Source organism: Homalodisca vitripennis, chromosome 1 (genome assembly GCF_021130785.1).
Source record: "Homalodisca vitripennis isolate AUS2020 chromosome 1, UT_GWSS_2.1, whole genome shotgun sequence".
NCBI classification, from domain to species: domain Eukaryota; kingdom Metazoa; phylum Arthropoda; class Insecta; order Hemiptera; family Cicadellidae; genus Homalodisca; species Homalodisca vitripennis.
In genome coordinates, this window is record NC_060207.1 from 165,394,413 (window position 1) to 165,410,669 (window position 16,257).

The 16,257-nt window shown below is 33.8% G+C and overlaps 2 protein-coding genes across 6 annotated transcripts in view; one reads left to right on the plus strand and one right to left on the minus strand.

The window, feature by feature from the left end:
- The window catches only part of LOC124352664 (COMM domain-containing protein 4), a 228,756-nt gene that overhangs the window by 62,755 nt on the left and 149,744 nt on the right, over nt 1-16,257 (minus strand). The gene's annotated exons all lie outside the window — the stretch shown is intronic.
- LOC124352662 overlaps nt 14,826-16,257 on the plus strand; it is a 146,068-nt gene continuing 144,636 nt past the window's right edge. The window contains exon 1 of the mRNA XM_046802229.1: nt 14,826-14,855. The gene's annotated coding sequence lies outside the window, so the exon portion shown is untranslated. The remainder of the gene's footprint in view (nt 14,856-16,257) is intronic.

Below are 16,257 nucleotides of genomic sequence, written 5' to 3' on the forward strand. Positions count from 1 at the left end.
AAAACTGGCTTTTAAAATATTTTACGAGTACAGAATTGAACATTGTATGAAAATAAATGCACCTTATTTATATATTATATATAATACGTTTATATGATAACGATGAATATAAAATAACAAAGTTTTATTTATAAGCAAACAATTGCCCTACCTAAAAATGTACGTGAAATGAAAGGCAACAATTGCTATATACACTATTATTTGTACGATAGTATATAATACTAATATGCGCATTACTATATAATTTATACTATAAATTTCTAACATAATATTAATTTCTCCCACTTTTAAAATTCAGTAATACAATAATTTTCCTCGTATATGAACGATGGACGAGACAATAATAATACTGAACCCATCGAGATTGGCTTGGCGGTGGTTTCTATCTATTCTACAGCTAGACTAGATACTGGTTATAATTACAATAGTAAAATAATATTCTCAACTGGTCAAAGTTATTGCACAGTTGTCATTAAACTTAGACTACTCTGTTGCTGGTTGACACAGTTGCATGAAAACTCGTAACTCCACATCGCCAAGCATTTCAATAGTTAATTACATGGTATTGATAATTAGACGGGACAACTTGTTTTGTTTACTCCACCAAAACATGCATTTGTTTATAATTTTTTTACCGAACTAATGAGAGTAGTAACGGCTTGTCGCAAGCGTCGCTTAATTATACAAATTATTGTGCACGTGTAATAATTTGAGTTCCAGTAATTAGTTGATTTCGAACGATCAGAAAGATGTATACAGCACAAAATAATATATAGAAATAATATGACTAATGATAATCATATAATTTAATACATAATACAATCATATAATTGTTTTGTTAATATATTAAAATTTTTATTTTAACTTTTTATGGAAAACAACTAACTAGATCTGCATTTTTCTGCAACTTCTGCAATTTTTCTAAGAAATGGGTTAAACGATGGAAAATATTAAACCTTCTTATAGAAGTTTATTAGAAAATCAACCCCAATACAGTACCAAAACAGCTATTCTAAACTACAATGACAACTTTAATAGTGATCGCTCTTAAATACGAAATCCAAATATTACCAGGACTGGCTGACCATAACCAAAGAAAAGTAGTGTTCTATTTAAATATATTTAACAGATGTTCCAAAGTTTTGCCGCATTATTAATACGGCATATTTAGAAATGGTGCTTGAGGATATAATGTTAATGGTTTGAGTACAGTTTCCATGTAGAATGGTTTTGGAATAAATTGTCTACTCTATCAATGCGGTTAGATCATAAAAAAGTTCTTACACTGTCCTCCCAAGAAATGATATGAGAAAGGCAACGGTTAAGAACTTCAGAAATCTAATATCTTTACATCGTTAAAATTCAATTATGTAAGTTCTTAAATCAAAGGAAATTTTCTACAAAACACAAATAAGGTATTTTTTCAAGAAAAAAAACTAACCAGTAAAGATTTCACCGCCTAAATGGTTTTATATATTACTTACAAATTCTTGATTTCGAAATGTTTGAACCTTAAGAAGTGCAGGTCAAACAACTTAAGACTAGAAAACAAACAGGCCCATCATTAATCCTTAATATTATAAAGTATTAGAGACAAACACTGTAATATAAAAAAAGAGCCGCTTAAATTAAGTATGGCCGCCGTGATTAATGATTAAGGACGAACACACACAACGCCCATTCACCTACAATAATTTGTTATTGTAAATTATACATTTGAAATTACAAAGCAGCGTTTTATTTGATTGCCATTAAAATTTAATAAATCTGGGTTTCAATCCACTGCGTAACACTAGAGTTGGCGGCCTATTGTCTCGCCAGTTCTGCAAACTCTAACCTAATATCAATTGCTGCTGTTTCTGTTGGCAACTATGTGCACACGTTAACGACACCGCAAGCGGCATGTCCCACATGTGAAACGGCTTGTGTTGTTTTGTTCTCCAAATAACAACAACAACACAACCACAAACGCATGCGGGTACTTGTTGATCGGACTTGTCAATAACTGACCATATTAATTTACACACACTTACATGATTTTGAATAAACAAACATATTTAATGATGCTTTAAAAGTATATGTTGTCTATTGTAACCTTAAGTGCATGAGGAATGTAATGTAAGAGATAAAGTAGTTTCAAATTCAGCCCGTAAATGTAGTACTATCGACCTTGTTCTGTACCAATTCTCTCTCTTATTCTGTTTTAAAAAGGTCTGCACAGAAAATTGTTCAAGCAATCACGATTTAATTATTATTGCATGACTTTAGGTGGATACCTCAGAAGATTTTAGAATAAACAGCTCACCAACTTTAAACGAACAATAGTTCCGATGATGACATTCTTTTCAAATTGCGGTGTTACTTGCTGATCACAAGCCAATTACAATCTGTCACACGCAGTTTTGGTTCCATCCCTTTCTGTGCCGTTGCTCACAAAGAGCTAGGGAGCCTTTGTTTCTATAATAATGCTTGAGTATACATAGCTTCACTTACTTTCCAGCAACGAACTATGCAGTATAATTGGACAGACGCTGAGTGCGTCCATTTTATAAATAAGTAATTGTTATAAAAAGGTTAAATAAAATTACTGTAACATATAATTTTGAAAAAATTTGTTCACTTACAGAGCGAAAAATAAACGAGGATAACAATGCAATAAATTGCCAAGAATATTTTTAAAACCAGTAAATTAATTAAAATAGTATTCAATACACTTTAATAGTCATTGACCGTTCAACTTTGTGCGTACTAGATAACAGTATACACAGTTTAACAAGGCTCCTTTAGTTGAAGGCTCCAACAGGGTTTCTTAAAATCATGTTGCCTGTCCGTCTTTGCATTAGCTCTTAATAGAAAGTTCATAGGTACTTGAAAAATAGAACTTTTGGTCTAAAGGGGAACCCTATTCATTTTTGGATTCAAAAGTTCAAAGAAGATTTACAAACGCACGTATTAGACTACATTGCTATTATCTTAGTTTAGGTCATAATACAGAAATGCTAATTTCCAACAGAAAACCGTAACTAGGCCGCCACTTTCAAACTCATCATTATTTCTACTTACATTAAAACACAATTAGAATTTTGAGAAATTATTGAAACTCATATTTTGTCTAAGTGTTTTTAGAACAACGTGAACCGGAAAATTCAGAATAAAAACCATGACAATAGCCGCATAAGCTCACGAAAAAACTTATTGCACAATCAACCACTTAGGATATTTTATGTTATAACTTCGTTAACCTGACGTCGAGCTACATTTATGGATGGGATTCCCATACACTAGTTCATTTGAGCCTAACCTAAAGTAATGTAATACAAAAATGTTCACCCAAGCGCACAAAATAAAAATAAACATCTTTCCTGAATTCCATTCTAGTCTAAAAACTTTCAAGACGATCTGGAAGTACACAAATTTTGTTCAATAAAACAATGATAAATCACAAGAGGAAAATTACACCGAATGTCACGTCATGCTAACTTAGTGTTAAACCGCTTCCGTCGTGAGGGTATCCACAATCCATCATCCACACGCTGCTGTTTAGCCTGCAGTAATGAGCCCACTCCCCGTCTTTGTCTTCAAGTACAATGACACGTGTCGCAAACGTGCTCACTGTGGGATACACAGTCGACTAAATAAAATTAAATATATATTTTTTTAAAGTTATATTACTCTATTAAGATTTCTTTGATTTTGCAAAAAATTAATAACTATTCTCTCATATTTTACAGTTTTGTTTAAGAATAATTAGAGAGCCATATTCAATCTAAAATACCCAAAATGGAAATTTTATTTTATAAAGTAAAAACGAGAATGTCACATATATCCATCAATGTACAGTCGTAAGAGTGCTCTTTGGGGAGATGCATAGAAAACTGTCTACTTAGGCAATTTACTCGTACAATCAATTCTCATGCCAAAATTTCTGTCAATAATGTACAACTATGTTTACTGCAATCCCAATCCTCTTGGCGCGTTTTCCTACTTTCAGGTACTAGAGAATTAATTGGTAATATTAAATTCTAACGTGTAACGACATCTAAATTTGATGAGTTGTTGTTATTATTAAAGTTAGTTCATTATCTTTATTCTATATTTGAAAACTAGAGCACATATGAGTTTGTATTAATAATTTTGCAGTGACTGCAACAGCTGAAAATACGACAAGAAATATGAATTCCTTACATTTTAATATTTGAGGGAAGAGACCGGACCCCTGCCCCATTGGCTATGCCACTGACTACCATAATTCTTTACAGATTCAGGGCCAATGGTGGTTTCGCTTCCACGATTCATGGTGAAGTCGTTAGGCAGCCTATTTAATTAAAATATACAAATAGGAGTAATTCGTATGTGTGCAAACTTTTAATTGTATCTGAGTCAGTATTATAAGTCGCGTACAGGTTTTGCTGAAATTTAATGCAAAATATAAAGTATTGTCTCAATTCGTTCTCAAGATATCGTAGAGATATCCTAGCGGACATTAAGGTTTTGCTAGCACTCAGATTAATCCCAGGGAAGGGCATACACAAACACTGAACTCGACGATGTCTACAAAGAAATGAAGCTTCTTGCAAAATGTCAAGTCTGAAGTTGAATTCGTTCTCCAGATAGACAGACGATAATATCACCCATCTCCTAAAGTTTCTACAAACATTTCTTTGTATATGTTTATGTCTGATAAGATTTTAAGATGGTGGGATCAAATTGTACTAGGCACATATCAACACATGTGTTTTTACGAACCCCCATAGCAAACAACTCTGTGTAAGTTATTCTCGTCTAGTTCTGATGACAGCCAAACATCAACTATCCAACTTTTTTAATGTTGATTTTAACTCTAATTCATTTTCCTCTTAGTGCAGCGTCTGAAATCTGACGTCACAGACTTGACTCCCGGAATCTAGAGTCATGTCAGTCTGAAGAGATTAAAAAAAGTCGGGGATGAAGAAACTCAAAATAAAACTCTTTACACAGTTTCGACATCAGATACACCTAGGCTACATATTATAGTGTAATTTATGTGAAGAGGTATTCTCATTGTCTGCTGCACAATTGAGTGCACTACGATTTATTAGACACGACCTCTAAGTACGGTGAAGCAACCGAGTTTTTTACACATAGTTCTACATATTATAGTGTAATTTATGTGAAGAGGTATTCTCATTGCCTGCTGCACAATTGAGTGCACTACGATTTATTAGACACGACCTCTAAGTACGGTGAAGCAACCGAGTTTTTTACACATAGTTCTACATATTATAGTGTAATTTATGTGAAGAGGTATTCTCATTGTCTGCTGCACAATTGAGTGCACTACGATTTATTAGACACGACCTCTAAGTACGGTGAAGCAACCGAGTTTTTTACACATAGTTCTACATATTATAGTGTAATTTATGTGAAGAGGTATTCTCATTGTCTGCTGCACAATTGAGTGCACTACGATTTATTAGACACGACCTCTAAGTACGGTGAAGCAACCGAGTTTTTTTACACATAGTTCTACATATTATAGTGTAATTTATGTGAAGAGGTATTCTCATTGTCTGCTGCACAATTGAGTGCACTACGATTTATTAGACACGACCTCTAAGTACGGTGAAGCAACCGAGTTTTTTACACATAGTTCTACATATTATAGTGTAATTTATGTGAAGAGGTATTCTCATTGTCTGCTGCACAATTGAGTGCACTACGATTTATTAGACACGACCTCTAAGTACGGTGAAGCAACCGAGTTTTTTACACATAGTTCTACAGTTTCTAGAAGTCAAGCATGTAACAGCGTCAGAATTCAGACGCTGCACTAAGAGGAAGATAGTCAATAGTCAATAGTCAATTTTTTATTTGCGGAGACAAAATACATTTGTATAGCAAACGTCAAATAGGTTTAAAATTTGGACATACATACCACATCGAGCTCTCATTCAGACATACATTTGATCACTCATTCCACGTTCATCCCATCGCCAATAATTCCCACTTCGTTCTAGAGTCAGTCTTGTTATTGTGTGGTCTCCCAGTCATACTCCAGAAACTCTTTTATATTGTAAAATGCATTTGACGCTAAACAGCGTTTTAAAAACGAGTTTTTAAACGGCCTTGAGCGTCGAGGCGTTTCTTAATTCATTAGGCAATCTGTTAATAAAATGAACCCCTGCCTGTGAAGGCAAGCGTTCATAAACCACCGTCCTGTGTCTCCCAGTTCGGTAGTTGTCTCTGCCTCTAGTCCCGTACGAGGTGAATGTCTCGGCCCCGTAATCAAGGCACATTTAGACATACAATACAACGTTGTTTGTAAAATGTAGAGGCTAGGCAGAGTTAACAGTTGCAACCTTTTGAAAGTTGACCTGCACGACTCTCTAAACTTTAATTTTGCAATGGTGCGGATCGCTCGCTTCTGTAATTTAAACACTCTTGAAAATTGGTTCCTTGCACAGGAACCCCATAGTACCAATCCGTAAGTGAGGTGTGGATAAATCAAGCCATAATACGCCGTTATCAGAACTTGACTTGGGCAGTATTTTGGCTAGAGACCTCAGAACATAAATGCCTGAGGCTAATTTTGAGCAAACGTAATCGATGTGAACATTCCATGTCAAACCTTGATCAAGGTAAATTCCAAGGAATTTTGAGGAATAGGACTTCTTCTAGTATTGTATCCGCTAACATAACGCTAGGTCCATACTCAAAGTCTACTGGGTTTAAAGTGAAATTTTAAAACGTTAGATTTAGATGAATTTGTATTTAGATTGAGGCTATGAAAATGTTGGACACAATTGTTCATTCCAACAAATGCGTTTTGTTCCAAATCTGATTTCGAAGATTCGTTAAAACAAAGAGTCGTATCATCAGCATACTGCACGATTTTCCCGTGTGGTAGTGATGATTTTATGTCATTAACATAAAGCAGGAAGAGAATTGGACTGAGAATGGATCCTTGAGGAACTCCATAACTCATATTTACAGAATTTGAAATATGATTAGAAATTTGGACAAACTTGAGTTCTATGGCTTAGGAATGAACTAAGCCATGTGAGAGGCACGCCTCGAATGCCATGCGATTCCAGTCTGTCAAGCAGTGTAATATGGTCAACACAATCGAAAGCCTTAGATAAATCGAGAAACACACTTAAAGTGTGATTTCGACTTTTCCAATCCCTCTACAATCATATCGACAAGACCCACAATTGCATCTATTGTCGATTTGCCCTTTCTGAAGCCAAAATTGGTCATGTTGAGAGCTGATTGTGTTTATTCAGAAACTGAAGCATTCGCACTAAAAACAACTTTTCAAATAGTTTGCTTAAAATAGGCAAAATAGAGACAGGCCGATAGTTATTCATGAGTGTAGGGTCGTCTTTTTTAAAGATAGGGGTTACTTTTGACATCTTCAGGAGTGAGGGAAAAACTCCCAAATGAAATGAGGAATTTATCAAGGCGGTCAGAGGCCTCACAATATGCTTCGAGCATTTTTTTATGAGCCACATTGAGTTTGAATTAAGATCATTCGATTTTTTGGCTGGGAGCTGCTGAATAATACTGACGAGTTCTTTCTCGTCGACCGGTGCCAAGCACATAGAGGCTGATGGAATTTGTCTTCTCGTGGAGTTTGCTACAGGAGCCGATGGCCGAGGGCCTTGTGTCACAAGCCACAGTTGCAAAAAAACTTGTTTAAACTCCGTTAGCCACCTCAGTTTCATCATCCAAAAGCCGATTCCCCAATTTTGATCTGTGCTATTTTTGAAGGATTTGATTTATTGTTAATGATGCCCCAAATAGTTTTAGAAATGTTTTTTGAAGATATAATCGCTTTTGAGACATCATATGCTTTTGCTGCATGGATCACCTTTCTATAAATTGTTTTATATTTCCGGAAAAATGTTTTTAAAATTGTCATCTTGTGTTTGTTTATAAATTTCAGAGTAAAACTTAAGTTTTTCTCTCGAGATGAGAATTCCTTTAGTGATCCATTTATTGTTTGTCATTTTTTGACCAATTTTGATGGTTCTTTTTGGACAACATAGATCTAAATAAAAGTTTAAATAACTATTAAAAGTTTCAAACTGTTGCTCAACTGGTTTGGATAAATTTAGAAAGTCCCACTTTTCTTTCGAAAGGAAAGAGTTGAGGAGAGCGATATTTTCTGGCCTTGTGTCTCTTACGGTTTTGGAAATTTTGGGCTCCCTAATGAATTTTGTTCCACTAATTACGGCCTCTTGGCCATAGTGGTCAGAAATCGCTGTATTCACCACAGACACTGCGACATTAGGAAGGTTGGAGATAACATTGTCAATAGCAGATTTTGTCGTTGCTGTCACTCTTGTTGGGGTCTTGACAAGCCACTCGAGATCAAATGACCTTAATAAATCTGCTAATCGTTTTGTGGTTTGCTGGTTGTTGTCCAAGACGTTTATATTTAAAATCACCCATCAGGATGTACTCAAGGTGATGATTCGTCAGGTCCGTTAGTAAGGATTCTAATTTTGTAAAAAACATGTTTTCGTTGCCACTGGGAGACCTGTAGATGCCAATGACAATTAATTTTGAATTTTGGGTTTTAAGTTTAATTCCGACTGCTTCAAAATGTTTCTCGTCTGTTTCTTGAATAGGAAAAGTTTTTGAAATGAAATTTTGTTTCAAAAAAATTGCGACCCCACCTCCTTTGGAGTGATTACGACAGTACGTAGTTCGCCAATTTAAAATTTGGAATTTTACATTGCTCAATGTTGTTTACTGTTGAACCCGTTTTCGGTGTACAACAAGTACATCTGTGTTCAGATCTTCACACATGAGCTGAAGTGCATCCAGTTTGTTAGTTGCGAATTGAGCGTTTTGGTGAAGCAGTCTCAATGAAATTTTGGAATGGAACTTTTCCAATAGGTTTTTGTTTTTGTTTTGATATATTCAATTCTGCCTGTCGATCCGAAGTGGGGACCCTAAAAAAGTATGGTGTTCTGTCGATCGAGAGTCAGTCTGTCGTTGACTTGGTGTCGTTTGGAGGCTGGAAGTCTCTGGTTGATCTGATGAAGAACTGTACTGGAGCTGAATTCAACATTCACATTGAATCAACCCTTCCCACCATAGCTACGTTACGTGTATCCGACTTTCTCGGAAGAGACATTTGAATCCGAGACCTAATTACAGTTTATTATAAACTAAATACTAGTTATAAACACTTAAAATACGTCTAGCTGAGAAGACAACATGGTACTAATCTAGGTCGTCCAAATCAGTGTTGTAACCCTTATTCTCCACTCGTGGATAAATGCTGAATAAGGTTTCCGCAAATTTTTAATGCGAAAAGCTACAAAATTTTAAAATGTTTTACTTACTACAACTAGAACGATTACATTATTAAAACGCACGAAATATACAAATGAGCTCAAAGAAATAAGTATGAGATGTAACGAATGATATTGTCTATTAATTTGTGGATTATTTTACATAACTCATTTCAGAATACCACATTAGTCAGAATAAGTCAATTTTAATGTTTTATTAGAACACTTACTATATTCAAGTATTTGAAACAAACCAAATAATTGAAATCTTGTGTAGAAAGATTAGTTGCCTATATGATCTTATAAATGTATCGTTGGTGGTAATTGGCATGCCTTTATTTAAAAAATAGACACCATTGGCATTTTGTAAACGCTAAATAATTTATATGGAACTTAACCAGTCTCAACCCTGCAAAGAGGAAAAGAGTACACAACATTCAACAAATAAATTCAAGCAAATAAGTAAATGCATATTTAAATTTATATTCAAATGCATAACTAAACAGAACTAAATTAGAGTTTTATTGTTGTTATATCTTTAATTTATTTGTTAGCGGTTGAGCATTTATTGGTTAGTTTGTTAATATATATATATATATATATATATATATATATATATATATATATATTATATACATACAGGGGTGCTGAAAAGTCCCGGGACGGTCTAATAACTTTTGAACTAATTAAAATATAAGAACCAAAATTTACATCAAGCTTTTGCTCATATAGAACTATTATTTTATTAGACCGTCCCGGGACTTTTCAGCACCCATGTATATAGGGTTAACAATTAGATAAACGGACGATTATGTACCTTGAAAACGACAAGAGGTATCACAACATAATTTGGCACACCGTTACTTGTAATAGTAAGCTACTTTTCTGTGTACATGATGATCGGCCGCCACCATCTGGGGTAAGAAGTAAATCTATATTGACAGCCTATGTTCAGTTGTACAACATTGTAAAGTCTAGGTGAACTGAAAACAATGCTGCAACCGGGCTTCAAAACGATGATCGAGCCAGAAGAAATTGCTGTTTAAAGTTTAAATAGAATAGTTTAACACATTTCAATATTTAAACTATTCTAGAAGAATCCTTTAATAACTTCGTTGGTCCATTCCTTGTAATATTTTTCCAACGATAACCACATGACGGATATCGAAAAAATTGGTAGTATTTCTATTTGATTGTTACTATTTAATTGCGAGTGAGGACATACAATTTTACATATTAAGTGAAAATAAGTATTAATGAACTTGGTCCTCCTTGTGACAATAACATAACTTCGAGTATCCAAATATCAACTTGTAGATAATTTATTATGTTCCGATAAATATTCCCTTTTTGAAGTTTATCTATTTCCCCCCCTATAAATGGAAAAGCATAAGGATTGAAATCCTGGTGTGCTATTTCATCATGTATGAGTATTCGCTAAACAGTTTGTTGTTTTGCTGTATAGTTCACGAAAACAAACAATTCATGACAGAATAGCATGCCTGTTTAATATACTCGCAGATTATTTAGCTGTGTTTGTGCAGTAAAATACTTGTTTTGTCATATGTCATTATGACAAAATATGACGGCAATGCTGTGGCGTTTATTAGCTGATAGTCGAATTGTTGCACAGAGCAGTGTAGACGACGAAGCTTTGCGATCTATGTAGTATCATTGACACTATTGTAAATATATACACTCACTCGCAGAGTTATCGACGAAAAGGTATGCGCGTGTGATCCAATGTTTGCTATTTCTTCCACCTATCATTCCTAACGCCCGTACAGGAAAACACTATGTAAAATAACTCTCTAGCAGTTACTGTATACGAATAAACTAGTGGACAAGAGACCAATATGATTGATATAAAATACCAATACTTCTTTTATTAGGATCTGAAAATAGACTTTTAATGTCATCAATTTAATTTTACACAAACTAATTTAAAAAGAAAAGTAAATAACAAGGAATGTCTCACTGTAGTTGTTTTAGTTTGAAATGAACAGTTTTTAGATATAAATAACAGTTCAAATATGAATTAATCACTGTAACCAGTTACTTTTACCTTTATTTTTCAAAATTCTCTACTATTAACCTCAGGTACGTTTATGGTTCCATGAAAAAACCAATTTCTAGTCTGCGAATGTCGATGAATCTGTGTGTACAGCAATCCTAAATAGTCATACAATCAAACCTTTTACCTTATCCACGCCCTGTTCTATACTAAGCTGAAGATTCTAGCTTCCTATGTATAGTACAGAATGTACTAAGCAACTTGTCTAGAATAACCTAAATCATTAATTCTAAGGTCAATAATTAACTTTTAATTCACTCATATCTTATGAATGCGAATTCAGTCTAGTAGAAATTTTTTCTTAGTAGAAGGTTGCAAGTTTAGCGTCTTCATTTCCTCAGCTGTAAAATTAAAAAACTTTTAGTTAATTTACTTTTTTACTTGATTCCACCACAGGTTGTTTTAACGTCTAAAGCGCTTTTTCAAACAATAGCCATCAATTTGACCAATTTAACATACGTTTGAAATTATAAACATGCTATTTTAAAAGTAGCCAATGAAGTACCAGAACATTATTTGGAAATAGAAAAAGAAACACCTTGTCAGTCGTCCGTTAGTGAAATACTCGCTTTTATGACTAAAAAGCAATAATAAAATACTCCAGCACAATTCTGTGAACATCGAAATAAATTATAGTAACACAATACGAGTCTTCAAAATTATTGCTTATTAAAAATGTAAGGCACCTGAGACAACAGGCTGACACTATGGTTATAAGTTAATATTTTACCCCAGAAACATAACTCCCAAGCATGAAATCTATAAACAATAGTTGTAGGGCGAGATAGTTAAAATGTAAGGCACCTGAGACAACAGGCTGACACTATGGTTACAAGTTAATATTTTACCCCAGAAACATAACTCCCAAGCATGAAGTCTATAAACAATAGTTGTAGGGCGAGATAGTTAAAATGTAAGGCACCTGAGACAACAGGCTGACATTATGGTTATAAGTTAATATTTTACCCCAGAAACATAACTCCCAAGCATGAAGTCTATAAACAATAGTTGTAGGGCGAGATAGTTAAAATGTAAGGCACCTGAGACAACAGGCTGACATTATGGTTATAAGTTAATATTTTACCCCAGAAACAGAACCCCCAAGCACGAAGTCTATAAACAATAGTTGTAGGGCGAGATAGTTAAAATGTAAGGCACCTGAGACAACAGGCTGACATTATGGTTATAAGTTAATATTTTACCCCAGAAACATAACTCCCAAACATGAAGTCTATAAACAATAGTTTATAGGGCGAGATAGTTAAAATGTAAGGCACCTGAGACAACAGGCTGACACTATGGTTATAAGTTAATATTTGAGCCCAGAAACAGAACTCCCAAGCAAGAAGTCTATAAACAATAGTTGTAGGGCGAGATAGTTAAAATGTAAGGCACCTGAGACAACAGGCTGACATTATGGTTATAAGTTAATATTTTACCCCAGAAACAGAACCCCCAAGCATGAAGTCTATAAACAATAGTTGTAGGGCGAGATAGTTAAAATGTAAGGCACCTGAGACAACAGGCTGACATTATGGTTATAAGTTAATATTTTACCCCAGAAACATAACTCCCAAGCATGAAGTCTATAAACAATAGTTATAGGGCGAGATAGTTAAAATGTAAGGCACCTGAGACAACAGGCTGACACTATGGTTATAAGTTAATATTTTACCCCAGAAACAGAACTCCCAAGCATGAAGTCTATAAACAATAGTTATAGGGCGAGATAGTTAAAATGTAAGGCAACTGAGACAACAGGCTGACACTATGGTTATAAGTTAATATTTTACCCCAGAAACAGAACTCCCAAGCATGAAGTCTATAAACAATAGTTGTAGGGCGAGATAGTTAAAACGTAAGGCACCTGAGACAACAGGCTGACATTATGGTTATAAGTTGATATTTTACCCCAGAAACAGAACCCCCAAGCACGAAGTCTATATAAACAATAGTTGTAGGGCGAGATAGTTAAAATGTAAGGCACCTGAGACAACAGGCTGACATTATGGTTATAGGTTGATATTTTACCCCAGAAATAGAACTCCCAAGCATGAAGTCTATAAACAATAGTTGTAGGGCGAGATAGTTAAAATTTTCGTGTAGCAATGCTAAAGTGTTAAGACCCGTCTAAGTTATAAAAATGTTATCATGTCCCTTTCAAAAGCTACCGTATCCACACATATTCGAGTACGGTATCTTAAACAAGGTATATGAGAAGAACGAATTATTTGATCTAATAGATAGGTTTCTACACGAAAGACAGTATCAAGTTTCTTAAGAACATCTAAACGGGTAGGATGTTCTCCCGTAAAAAGTATATATTTTTTATTCAATCACAAAATAACATACATTCAGTTGGAATAAAGCTTAATAGTTTTATCACGATGCCAATTAACATAGTAGTATTTGACAAATTTATTTATTAGATCCTCATTTCTAATAAAACCGGCTTTTCGATAAAGTATTATGTAAATTTATAACTCCAAGGTTTTAAGACAAAAAGTTCATGTTGAAGAGACGTTTGATTTTATTTAAGATACGTATGTAACATCTAATATTCGAAATAAACTCATAAAGGACCATGACGGAATCAGTTCTCTATACACAATGACCTCGGCTGTACCAGATGTTGCTATTGACCACCAGCAACATCCTGCTGTTGTTGTATTATCCAACAACATCCTGAAGATACTTTTTTATTTCATTCACAAAAACAAAACATTTTCTGTAAAAATAAATTTAAAAAAATTTAAAAGCGGATATTAGCTACATACTATTAACATAAATCTAAATTTGACGAGATATCTCACTACACAATGTAGAATCTATTACATTTATACATACACATGCATTAACACGTTGACGCGATAGGGGTACATTACTATTATTATGCGTGTTCTACCGTCGGTACATGTTTCGTGTCGCAATGAAGGTGTTAACACGTTTCACAAATTATACTCTTTTAATCACGAAGGCATAAACAACTGATACATGTTTCAGAGCAAACATAACTGCTCCAGTGTGGGTGAGTTACTAAACCGAAATAGTACAACATAGTAACAGTTTACGGAAGATAACTTAATGTAAAATAAACATCAACAGCAATACAGTTTGCGCATGTCCATTAAATGTCCACAGCTTATTTTTTAACAGCTACGGGTTTTTGAAAAAATCAGATTTTAGAGTGTTTATAAATTTAAATGATTTTTTAAATAATAACAATAATTAAAGTTTGATTATCAATGGTAGATATCGTACCATTATTTTATGCGTTGTATAGAACTAAATATTATCAACTCACCGGTACGGTTAACGGGGAAGCCGGTACAGCGTACCCTGGTATGCCGTGACGCGGCGACGCCAGCAGGGGCGGTCTGTGCGGGGGCGCAGGGGGTAACAATGGGGGTGCGCACACGCATATAACGCTGGGGGGTGGCGGCGCCCTCACATTGTTGGCGGGGACTCCGCGTCTATCGCCTCTCTTACGGCAGGTAAGCGGCCTTACATTCGCTACCATAGGGAGTACGAAATTACAAATATTTAGATATTAATAAGATTATAAAAATTGTATACAAGGTGTGAAATGAATGTGAAATATTAATGTAGAATTTACAAGATAAGATCAACGTGTATACTATCTACAATTCTTAATTAATGACAACAGTATATATTAAAGGTTTAGTTTAACATAAATGTAGATACAATTAAAAACTATTGTAAATAAGCGGGTAATGCCATTTTTCAAATCGATCTCCACGAGAGTGTTATTTGGGATCGGTTTTGATTTGATTAAACTCAGATTATGGCAGTTTTAATTTAATTCAAAATGCGGTTCAAAACAAAGGTTGATATAGAAATTAAAGGTTGGACTTATGTACATAATATCATTTATACTAAGGCTCTACGTAATCTCGCTAACGTATAGTCTCAATAATAGGATATTTGATCACAATAAATTGAACTTTACAATATTTTTTATCAGTAATTACTACAAAAAACTTAAACTAAAATGTTTTCATTTTACAGATCTGAATATTAAGTTAATTTTATAAAACGTTTTCGCACATAGGCAGATAAATTGTATTTTTAACTGAAACCAAGTATTTCTGTATTACCAAACTAAGTAAATGCTTTATTCCTCGTGAATGTTAACAAATTACTAGGAGAAATTTGAGTCAATAATTGCAATAAAGCCAGGTTTACGCTATGCAATTTTCTTAAAGAGATAACTGATTTAATGAAACTAAAGAACTCCATTAAAACGAAAATAATAATCATTATCATTCAGAAAATATTATATGAATGCATTGCTTGTATCTGAATCATTGGTGGACTCATATCTGCTCCTTATACTAGTCTTTTTTTAACAGAGTTACGCTTTATATACGTATATTTCAACCTTTCCCACAAATTTAATACAAGAACTACCCATAATCCATGGTTCTCTTCTTAATCCTATTACATTGATTTACTCATCAAAAGTATTTTGAATTTGAATTGCAGAATAACACAGACACTATCCAAAATAAAACATATGAAAATTACGTATGCAGTTCCACGTAAAAAATGTCTTCAAAATTTTAAAGTGTTTAATATTTTTTACATTCATTATATCAATAAATAAAACTACAAACAAGTGTCAAAGAAGAATATGAGCGTAATTAGAATAAAATCTCGAATATTTAAAATACCATGAAATTTATTTCATGCCGTAGCAGCTTTAATAGTTAATGTATGGTGACGCAAGCACAAATAAAAATCTTTTTTATAAAATTCTTAAAAATCTCCCCTACAACCACTTTGAAACACTACAATATGTTATGTTTTAACTGTTATATTAATGAATCAAAACACTAATATATATATATATATATATATATATATAATTGTTTT